Below are 10885 nucleotides of genomic sequence, written 5' to 3'. Positions count from 1 at the left end.
GTGCTTGCCAAAAAGCAATTGAGGCTGTTGAATTTGGAGTTAGCTGCCTGTTCCCTTACCCCAGGGACAGAATTAAATTAACATTGTAGTTTCTTTACAGAAGTTTTTCTTTACCATACCAAAGTATCTTTTAGCAATTGGGAAGCATTAGAGCCTTGGTCAAAGATAGCATTCTGTCTAAGACTTCCTGCTTTCAGAGTCATTGATACCATTTGGATAATTGAGAGCATAATTATAAATCCTAACTTATACATCCAGTTCTGCTATTCAACTTATAAGCTTCTGTATTTGGGTGTTTCACCAAGTGTAAAGAAATGGTAAACAAAAGTACATTTGTGATGTGCTCGTGTTGTGAGTCAGTTGGTCATGAAGAATTGTAGAAAATGGATATTCCACCTCCATGTGCAGAATTTTATTAGATAATGTGGGTGTTGATTGTTTACCAGTGATGCTGGAAAACCAATCTATAGTAAAAGATCAGTATAGAGGGGCTGGGATTATAGCTCAGTGTCAGAGCGCTTGCCTTGCACATGTGAGGCACTGGGTTCGATCCTCAACACCAAATAAAAATAAAGATTGTGTCCATCTTTTTAAAAATCTTAAAAAAAAAATCAGTATAGATATCTGAAATTGTTGAATCAGGACCTCCTTTTTCCTCTTTCTATAATACCATCCTTTGATGGCAGCCCTCTTCTATATCAGATAGTAACCGGAAGGATAACAAGCTCTTATTTTGGTAACCATTGGTATTTAAGATTATATAGGTATATGCATTTACAGATAAACAACACAGTGTTTTGATAAATCCTAATACCTCACATCCTCAAATATGATAAAATGGTAGCAGCAGACAAGAAAGGGTTTTGTTTTTGTTTTTTGGTGCTGGGGATTGAATACAAGGATACTTACTCTACTACTGAGCTCCTTCACCAACCCTTTTTATTATTTATTTTGAGCCAGGGTCTTGCTAAGTTACCTAGGTTGGTTTGAAATTTGGGAGTCTTCCTGCCTTAGCCTCCATAATTGCTAGGATTAGAGAGAGGCCTATGCTTCAGTGCCTGCCCTAAGATGACTTCTTAACATGTATGGATATGCAATTATGTTACTACTTGAGAAATTCCTCTAATGATCTGGAAGGAATCCCTTCAAAATTTATGTAGTAAAATGCAAATAGCTATAGAGAGTAAGATTGGGAAAATCAGATCTTTCTCATCGAGTACAATTTCACCTTCAATAAAATTATTTCTTTTTTCAACATTTATGCAGTTATTTAAAAGTGGCGTTGTTTCTAAGATTGCCTCCTAATGGTCCTTCCTCCTTACATATAATTCTCATAAGTTCATAGTTAGCACTGAATGTATTTGTTTGGATCTGTTGATCAATTATAAGACTTTTTTTTTTTTTAATGGAACTATACCTCAAATTTTAGTATTTCTGAGTACTCTGCTTTCAAAGTCAGAATAATGAAAAACATAAATTAAGCCGGCATCGTGGGGGCACTCTTGTAATATCAGCAACTCTGGAGGCCAAGGCCAGAGTATCTAAAATCCAGCTAGACCCTGTTTGAAAAAGGTTAAATCCCCAGTACCAATAAATAAATAAATAAATAAATAAAACAAGTGAAGTATAAAAATTGGAAGCTATCTGTGTTGGTGATGCGCTGATATTTTGAAGAATTGATTATAAAGGATTTCCCTAAGAAGTGGTAATACCGACTTTAATTTCAAGAATTGATTTTGGTTTTTCTGATTTGGTAAAACCTCATCAATCCTGCAGTTATGCTAGAGGGTGGTGGTGGTTGCTTTTATTCACATTCAGTATTATTGCAGAGTTCCTCTTCATGACTGAGGGAAAGCCTATCTGTAGGAGAATATGTTGGGGCTGGACAGACATAGTCGGACAGAAAGCCGAAAATTCTCCCTCCCCTCCCCGCCCGCCTGACGCCGGCACGATCCAAGATGGCTTCCCTGAAACAGGTAACTACATGTGTAAGTTTAGAGCGCCCCCAACGGAGAGGGTCAAAAAGATGCCGAGAGGCCCGTTCACCTGCGAACTGAGCCGTCGGAGGCGAGCTGCCGCCAGATTTTATTTTCAATCAGGCATATCTGTGGTTGCCTACGTACCGTTCTCAGCCTTTTAGGACCTCCCACCTCAAGAGACTTCCTGGATGGCGTTCACACTACCCCGCTGGAAGAGGCCGGGCTTCGGCCCCGCCATTGGTGGGTGGGAGCGAAGGTGGGCGGACCCCAGGGAGAATGGACTACTAGCAAGCTAGATTGAGGCGAGGGCTGGCCATGCTCCGCCGGAAGGCGCCTTGTTCTCCAAGACGGTGAGTTGAAACGCTGACTGGGAAGGAAGCACCAGGACTTGTTCAGGTAGGCTTCCCGCTCACGCCTGCTCCTCAGTGCTGGCCCAAGAGTCTTTCCAAAAGCTCTGACTCTCAGAATGGCTTCAGGAACTTATCCTCCCTCCTCTCCCTCGCGCCCCCTCCCCGTCCCCCAGTTGTAAGGGATCAGGTGCTGGGTGATGGTCTGGACTGAACCATTCTCCTTTGTGAGAGGCCGGGGGAGAGGGCGGCTGCTGGGCCGCGGGGTCCGAGCAGGGCCACGCTGCGAAGGGGGCTGCTTGGGCCACCATGGAGTTTTAAGAGCTTGTCATTGCATTACTGGGCGTGGTGTAGATTAGAGGCAGCTCCTTGTTCTTCTTCCCCCTTCAGAGTAGGAAAAACTCCCCGGCTCCGTTTGCTTACTTCATACTTTGGGCTCAAGTGGGAGGTTAAAGCTTCTACCTACCTACCTTCTTTCCTTCCTTTCTCTCTCTTTTATTTAATAATAAAAGTGGATAGGAAAGTATAGAGAGCGTATGCAGATTGTTATTCACTCTTAGGTGTAATTTCCGTGTGTCTTCTCCTAGTGAAGAGCAGGGTGTTGGAGCGTGTGTAGAGGTGGTGGGAAAGGAGAGCTCAAGCCTTGTATCTCCTTTGACAGGTCTGCAGAGCTCACTGGATTTCTGTTGCATTATATAAACTCATCAGTGGCAGAGGACCACTCCCCCTACCTCATAGCGAATGCAATCTCTTTATTTACCTGTCTGTAGTGTCGCAGGGAATTTCCCTGCCATCGCAGATGTGCAAATGCAGCCGCCTCTTTTTAAGGGGCAGTCGTGAAGTAATTAAGGTCTTAACAGAAGAGGTATGTAGTGGACCGGTCGCGTTTTGATGAACGTACAAAGTGAGCTAGAAGTAAAAACATTAGAACTCTATGGCGTTCTCTTTTGAAGAATAGGCACTGGAAAGTCTCAGACACAAGGCTTGGGAACTGCATTATCAGTGTTTGTTGCATCCCACCATCACATCAGCATTCACAGATCATGTATCTCTGTTTTTCTGAGTTTGTCAACTCAGTCAAGGATTCCCTGACTGCATTATCCTCAGCTGAGGTCCCAACTGGTGTGGAGCATATTAGGTACTGGAAAGTGAGTTTTGATTTGGATAATGTCTTAAGTAATTTGTTCTGCTTACGTATTTCTTTTGAATAGTCACCCCAGTAGGTTCCAGAACAAGTTGCAGTCAATTTCGTGGTGTCAGAGTGGGAACAATTTTGGAATTATTTCAATACTTTAAAAAAATGTAAGAAAAACAACATTTTATATTTAAGAAGACTTTTTGTTGCCGGAGTAGCATGCCAGTGGGTCTGAAAGGCAAGGCAAAGGACATTGGCCAAAAACAGAGTAAGCACGTTCCTTGAAAAGACAGGCTGTATGAGGAACTGGAGTGTAGCTAATGGTAGAACATGTGTTTAGCTTGTGTGAATATCTGGGATCAATCCCAGCACCCCCAATTCCCACAAAATGAGGCAGGCTCCGGAGGCTTAAAATGGAAATAGCAAGGATTGGTGGATTGGTTTGGGATAAGTAATTTGATGGACCAGTGTATAGGTGCACAGGTCATACATTACCTTTGCTTAATCTGATCTGTCTTGTGAATCTGGCCTGTTGAATTTGCCAGTTCTTTTTTTTTTTTTTTTTTTTTTGGTGGTGGTGCTGGGGATTGAACCCAGGGCCTTATGCATGTGAAGCAAGCACTCTACCAACTGAGTTGAATCTCCAGCCCAGATTTTGTCAGTTCTTAAATTGACAAAGTCTTTTCTTTTTTTGGGGGGGGGGGGGGGCGCTACTGGGGATTGAACTCGGGCACTTGACCACCAAGCCACATCTCCAGCCCAATTTTGTATTTTGAGATAGGGTCTCACTGAGTTGCTTAGCACATTGCTGAGGCTGTCTTTGAACTCATGATCCTCCTTTTTCAGCTTCCTGGGTTCATTGGGATTATAGGTGTGCACCACTGCCCCTGGCAACAGATTCTTTCTTGGGGTGTGAGGGTGCTGGGGTTCAAATCCAGGGCCTAGAGCATTCTAGGCAAGTACTCTACCACTGAGCTACATCCCCAGCCCAACAAAATTTATTTAGATATGGATGGAAAATGTGTTCATTCAGGTGGTTGTGAATCACCAGGAAACACAGACCTGGCATTTCCTAGGAACACCTTTGCTTTATCATCCCTGAATGATGAGGTAGAGACATCTTGTAATTGTAGGACCCACTATTCCAGAAGTTTGATTATAACAGGAAAAAATTAATATTTTATATGAAGCATGGTGTTTCTGATAGGTAACAGAGGATGGTGAAGGCAGTTTTTAAAATATACCATTGAATACTTCTGTGAAAAGGTGATTTTTTTTTTTTAAAGAGAGAGAGAGAAAGAGAGAGAGAGAATTTTTTTTAATATTTATTTTTTAGTTTTCGGCGGACACAACATCTTTGTTTGTATGTGGTGCTGAGGATCGAACCCGGGCCGCACTCATGCCAGGCGAGCGCGCTACCGCTTGAGCCACATCCCCAGCCCCAGGTGATTTTTTTTTTTTTTAATGCAATACTACCATTTAATATTAATTTGTGAGTGCCAAAACTATACTTGCTTACTGAAAGAATGAAATTGAATGTTCTCATTTTTGAAAGGACTGTAACATTCAGATGAATGTTAAAATGCTTTAGTAATATTGTTTGTCCACAGCTCTGGAAGAGTTAAGCTATCTTCTGAGGTTACATTGAGTCTAATATCTGGGAGAAAAACAGAAGACAGACATTTCTCTGGGACCTCCACCCTCAACCCTAAAAGTTACTGTCCTTCTGTACTTGCATTTAAGCAAGTCCCTTATCTGCAGGTCTTTGTGTGACCTGTCCTTGCACTATTGTGACCACCGTGGTATTTATTGTTTTACTTACAGCGTTTAATTCATTGGTAGATTATTATGTTTCCTGTCACTCAATTTAAAATTGAGTGAATAAAATTGAGGAAGTACTCTTTAATGAATTTTTTTGTGTGTGTGGTGTTGGGGATTGAACCCATGGCCTTGTGTCTTCAAGGCAAGCACTCTACCGACTAAACTATATCCCCAGCCATCTTTAATAAATAAACAATTTATTTATTTTTTTTGCTTCATAGAGTTTATAATCTTCATTATTTTGTTATGATTCTGTTCACTTTGGTTTTTGTTGCAGTCCACTGATATTGTCCCCTTTTGCCTCTATAGCTGAGAACTTGTAAGGATATAGAGACCCCAATTTTCAAGATGTAGTTCCTTCTGTACCTACTCTCTAAGTAGTATTTATATGCAACAAAGTTGTTGAATGAACAGTTTTCTATTACTTAAAAGTTTATTTAACCATTTAGTGCATTCAAAACTTTGTCCTGGATATGGGTAACCTTTTTCCCTTTAACATCTTAGTTTGTTTATGTGTGTGTTAATGAAGTCATAATTTAGCTCTTTTGTTTGTTTTTCTAATTCTATTTCCCATTGCCTTTAAATTTTTCTTTGTATTTGTTTGGCAAAGTGAATCCCACCTTTTTTTTTTTTTAAATACTTTTATCTTACTTATTTTTATGTGGTGCTGAGAATCGAACCCAGAGCCTCTCATGTGCTAGGTGAGCGCTCTACCGCTGAGCCACAACCCCAACCCTCCATCTTTTTTGTAGTTATTGAAGTTTAAATTTTTCCCCCTCCCCTCTGGGAATTGAACACAGGGACAGTTTACCACTGGGCTATATTGCTAGTTCTTTTTATTTTTATTTATGTATGTGTGCAGATTTTGTACTGCGGATTGAACACAGGGGCACTTTATTATTGAGCTAATCTTTAGTCCTTTTTTTATGTTTTGAGACAAAGTCTTTCTAAGTTGCTGAGTTCTTGCCAGGTTACCAGATAATTAAATGGCATACTACTGCAATTGCTAGGTAATAATTTTCAGAACTGTGCTTCTTTTCTCCCTTTATGTTGGCACCTTAAATGTGATAGTACTGGAGCTTGCGATCCTCCTGCTTCCGCCATCCCAGTGGCTAAGTGATGTTTAAAATTTAAGCTACGTAGTTACTGACATTTAAAATTTAAGCTACAAAGTATGTTAATCTCTGAAGATTCTCATTAAGCTGTTGTATAGGTAACATTTGTTTTTGTTTATTTGCCTTTTTATTGTCCATTATTTTCTGTCCTTCACTAGGGTTCTTGAGTTGTTTAATGTCACATCTGAAGCAAAATGGTCAACTTTAAAATATATCTTGCCTTCAGATTGTAGCAGGAAACTTTTTTTTTAGATGTAAGTGGACACCATAACTTTATTTTATTTATTTATTTTTATGTGGTACTGAGGATCAACCTACTGTCTCATGTGTGCTAGGCAAGCACTCTACCTCAGAGCCACAACTCCAGCCCGAAGGAAACCTTTTAAAATGAAACAATTTCTGTCCAGTAACTGTTATGTTATAATCAAAAAATCCAGTAGGCATAGATAGAAATTTGCCTGGCATAGATAATTGCTTTACCTTTGTCTTCAGCAGGAATGGCCAGGAATATATTCTGAACAGTAAAAATGTGTATGGAGCCTAGACAGAGTTCCAGCTTCTTCAAATTCAGATTATCAGTGTACTATTCTCATTATTTTGAAAAGAGTTCCCAGAACAATTATTTATTGTTGTGCATAATTGCTAATCAAAGGTTGACTTTGTTGTTGAAAGACTGAAATAGCCCTGATTTTATTTCCTCTACGAATCACCAGAGTAATTTACTGTATGTTGCTTCATTTTATGTTATTTTCAGATTTTATTTCATTAAAAAAAGATAATTAAATGGCATACTACTGCAATTGCTAGATAAAATTTTCAGAACTGTACTTCTTTTCTCCCTTTATGTTGGCACCTTGAATGTGATAGTGCTAATCCTTTTTTTGGTAAATCCCAGTATTCTAGTAATTAGTAATTCCATAATAACACCTTTTTGTTTTGAGAGTCTGTAACTTCTAAGACTATGTCAGTAACTTTTTGAGAAAAGTTATTCAGTAGCTGATTTTCTCCCTTCTTTTTCTTTCCTTCTTTCCTTTCTTTTTGCTTGTGAAAGTGTATGTGTGAGTGTGTGCAACACCCCCCCCCCCCCCCCCCCCCCCCCGCCAAGATTGGGCCCAGGGCTTCCAAGATGCTTAGCACATGCTCTACCACTGAGCTATGTCCAGAGCCCCTTAACTGAATTCTTAATTTTATTTGACAGGGAGGAGGATATTAATGAGTTGTTAAGCCTTTAGGGTTTCTCCAGTTGTTTTTTGTGGTCATTACAGAAACCTTTGGAATTTTCTGCTTTCCTTATTTCTACTACATCTTTTGAGGGTGTACTATAGACATCTTTGGGGCTTATTCCTTAGGACATCAGTATTCAGAAGTACATTGTCCCATTAGTGATATGAGAAGATCTTTTTGGTTGGTTGTAGAAGAAATTTCTGTACTTTGGTTGCCTATTTAGAACCCAAATCAACAAATTATTTTGTGTGGAACAAGATTTTATCAAGTATACATTTACCTAGGTAAAATAAATGGAAAATTTTTCAGGATTTTTGAATCAGGGATATCAAATTGCATGAAAATCTTCTTCATTGCTCCTCCTCAGAACTCAAGTTATTTATTTATTTATTTTCAAATTTTACCCCTTTCTGGGGGGTGGGACACATCAGTCATCTCTTCCCTTGTTTGCATATGAATTCTCTTATAAAATGTAGTGCTTTGCTTGCTCTCGGTTGTGTCTCCCATTAAGGCTTTTTTTTTTTTTTTCCAATGAGGTTTGGTCATTTCTTTTCATTGCTCTCCTGAAAAGTCATGGGAGTCAAAAGCTAAGGTAGCTGGATCTAGGTAGGCCTGAGAACTACCCAGGGATAGCCTTGTCAGAGAAATCAAAGTTACTACAAGCAGGTCCACACTGCTCCTGCCTTTACTAGGGATTGAACCCAGGGGCACTTTACCACTGAGCTGCACCACCAGCCCCCCACCTTTTTTTTTTTTTTTTTTTTTAATTTTGACATAGGATCTTATTAAATTGCTTAGGGCCTTGCCAAATTGCTGAGGCTGGCCTTGAACTAGCAATTCTCCTGCCTCAGCCTCCCAAGTGGCTTGCAGCCAATGTGCCATTGTACCCAGCCTCACAAGCAGATTTTGTGAAGTAAATGGAGTATTTATGAAATAGTAGCATATTCCTACAAACATGAAAATGATTAGTTGAATTACTTGGGAAGTTGCCTTAGACATCAGTGCTGGTTGTGTTCCATGGTTAGGAGGTTAAGGTAGTACAAGGGTCCTTTCATCATGCCAAGCAGTCCAACTATTCTAATTATGAAACTTCCACATATGTTTCAATATCCCACCTGATTCTGCTTAGCACATCAGCTCTGCTAAGTCTACAAGTAATAATTTTGCTTTGAGATAAGCCTTTATTGGTACTGTTTTAAAATATTGGATGAGGAATAATATATTTCTTTGTTTGTACTATATGCCAAGCATTATATATTATCTTTTAATCTTTAGGACTACTCTGAAATGAATGGGATGTTAGTTCATTTACAGAAGATGACTTAGGTAGATAACTTAACTAGGAGTAGGATTCTGGTCTGTCCGATCAAAGCCCTATTTGTTATCCAGTCTTCCCCCATTTAAAAGTTCAGTGCTAACTTCTGTGGGAAGTATGAGACAGGTAGGCATTTAGTAACTTGTTAAAGCTGTACCTTTAGCAGTTGTAGAACCTTGAGCACATAAAATTTCTTTTTACTTTTGAATCTCTCTTTCTTTCTTTTCTTTTTTTTTTGGTACTGGGGATTGAACCCAGGGGTGCTTTACCACTGAGCCAAAAAATAAACCCCTTTTTATTTTTTTACTTTGAGACAGGACCTTGCTAACTTGCTGAGACTGGCTTTGAACTTGTGATCCTCCTGCCTCAGCCTTTCCAGCTACTGGGATTATAGGCATGCACTACCATGCCCAGCCAGATTGTCTTAAATTGACAAAGAGCAGTCATCCTTAAAAGATTAAGTTCTTATTTTCTATCTTCAGACTTAGGCTAAAACACCAAGGGTTTACTGGGGGGAAGAAATCTACAATGAGGTTGGCTTAAAAAAATGATCCATGCCCTATTTTTGAGTCATAAGTATATAGTGTCATTCATTTACTTCCTGCCATAGCTGTAAATTGGTTACTACTAAGGCATTATGATCCTAAACCTAAAAAGGATAACTAAAATTTCATTATTTTCAACAGTGATTATTACACTGTAGAAAAGTTGTGGGGGGGTGGTTCCGGGGATCAAACCCATGATTTCACTCATGCTAAGCAAGCACTCTACCACTGATCTATATCCCCAGCTCACTAAAAACGTCTTTTATATATATTGCGTATAGCTCCTTTTGCTGTATGTAAAAGCTGTGTCTGCTATGGGTACTAAAACATAACGAATACCTTATGTTATTGTGTCTCTTCTAAATGGATGGGAAAGTGTATCACTGCCTTTTTTTTTTTTTTTTTTTTATCACTGCAAGTGAGTGAGTGAGACCATTGCCTTTGCTCAGAAACCTTTGCATTACCCTTCTGTAGTTTCACTCCCACATAACTTTCGCTGGAAGTTCATTATATTCTTTTAGCAAAAGTACATTGAAGACGTGCTTTGAGACAGGACCTTGCTAACTTGCTTTGAACTTGCAATCCTCCTGCCTCAGCCTTCCCAGCTACTGGGATTATAGGCATGGGCTACCATGCCCAGCCAGATTGTCTTAAATTGAACAGGTCACACACAGTCCTTGCCCTTGAGAAACTTGCATTTTAATGGGGGAGGGAAGGATAGCAAACAACTAATGATACAGCCAGTTATTCAATGTACTATAAAGGAGAAGTACTGAATATTAAGAGGAATTTATAATAGTCTATAACTTAGAACATAGTATTGGTAGTTAAGAATGTGATTTCCGGAAGCTACACTGTTTAAATTTGAATCTGTCACCACTTTTCACTAGCTATAGGATATTGGGCAAATTACTTATCTCTGTGCCTCATTCAGTTCTTCATCTGAGAAATAAAGGTAGTTATTTCAGACTTGTTAAGAAAGTATAGGCCAGGCATGGTGCTGCACACCTGTAATTCCAGCGACTCAGTAGGCTGAGGCAGGAGGATTGCAAGTTGAAGGCCAGCCTCAGCAATTTAGGGAGATCCTAAGGAACTTAGTGAGACTCTGTCGCAAAGTAAAAAAGGACTGGGATTACTCAGTAATTAAGTGTCCCAGGCTTCAATCCTCAGCACCAAGAAAAAAGAAAAGCAAATTGAGCTGAGGATGTGGTTCGGTGATAGAGCCAGCATGTGTGAGACTGGGTTCATATTCCTAGCACTGCAAAATAAAAAACCACAGTGGAAAAGAAAAGAATCAGTTAGAAGGCAATACCAATCTAGGGACGTGAAGATGGTAAATTAAGCCAGTAAATGGATTTCTGGAATATTTAGGGGATAGAGATAGAATTTTTAAATGTTGGATTT

General features: G+C 39.5%; 1 protein-coding gene across 6 annotated transcripts in view; it reads left to right on the top strand.

Annotated features, from left to right (window-relative positions):
• The first annotated feature begins 2263 nt into the window (after positions 1 to 2263).
• Chd8 (chromodomain helicase DNA binding protein 8) overlaps positions 2264 to 10885 on the top strand; it is a 62192-nt gene continuing 53570 nt past the window's right edge. For 2 of the 6 annotated variants that reach the window (XM_058577852.1, XM_046441069.2), the window contains exons 1-2: positions 2288 to 2375; positions 4798 to 4906. The gene's annotated coding sequence lies outside the window, so the exon portion shown is untranslated. Of the gene's footprint in view, positions 2376 to 4797; positions 4907 to 10885 lie in introns of all 6 variants that reach the window. The other 4 variants (XM_046441072.2, XM_046441067.2, XM_058577854.1 and 1 more) reach the window with 3 other exon arrangements.

Source organism: Marmota monax, unplaced genomic scaffold (genome assembly GCF_021218885.2).
Source record: "Marmota monax isolate L192 unplaced genomic scaffold, Marmota_monax_Labrador192_F-V1.1 WCK01_AAM20220418_F8-fsc00017, whole genome shotgun sequence".
Classification (NCBI taxonomy): Eukaryota; Metazoa; Chordata; class Mammalia; order Rodentia; family Sciuridae; genus Marmota; species Marmota monax.
This window is presented reverse-complemented; position numbering and strand designations above follow the sequence as displayed.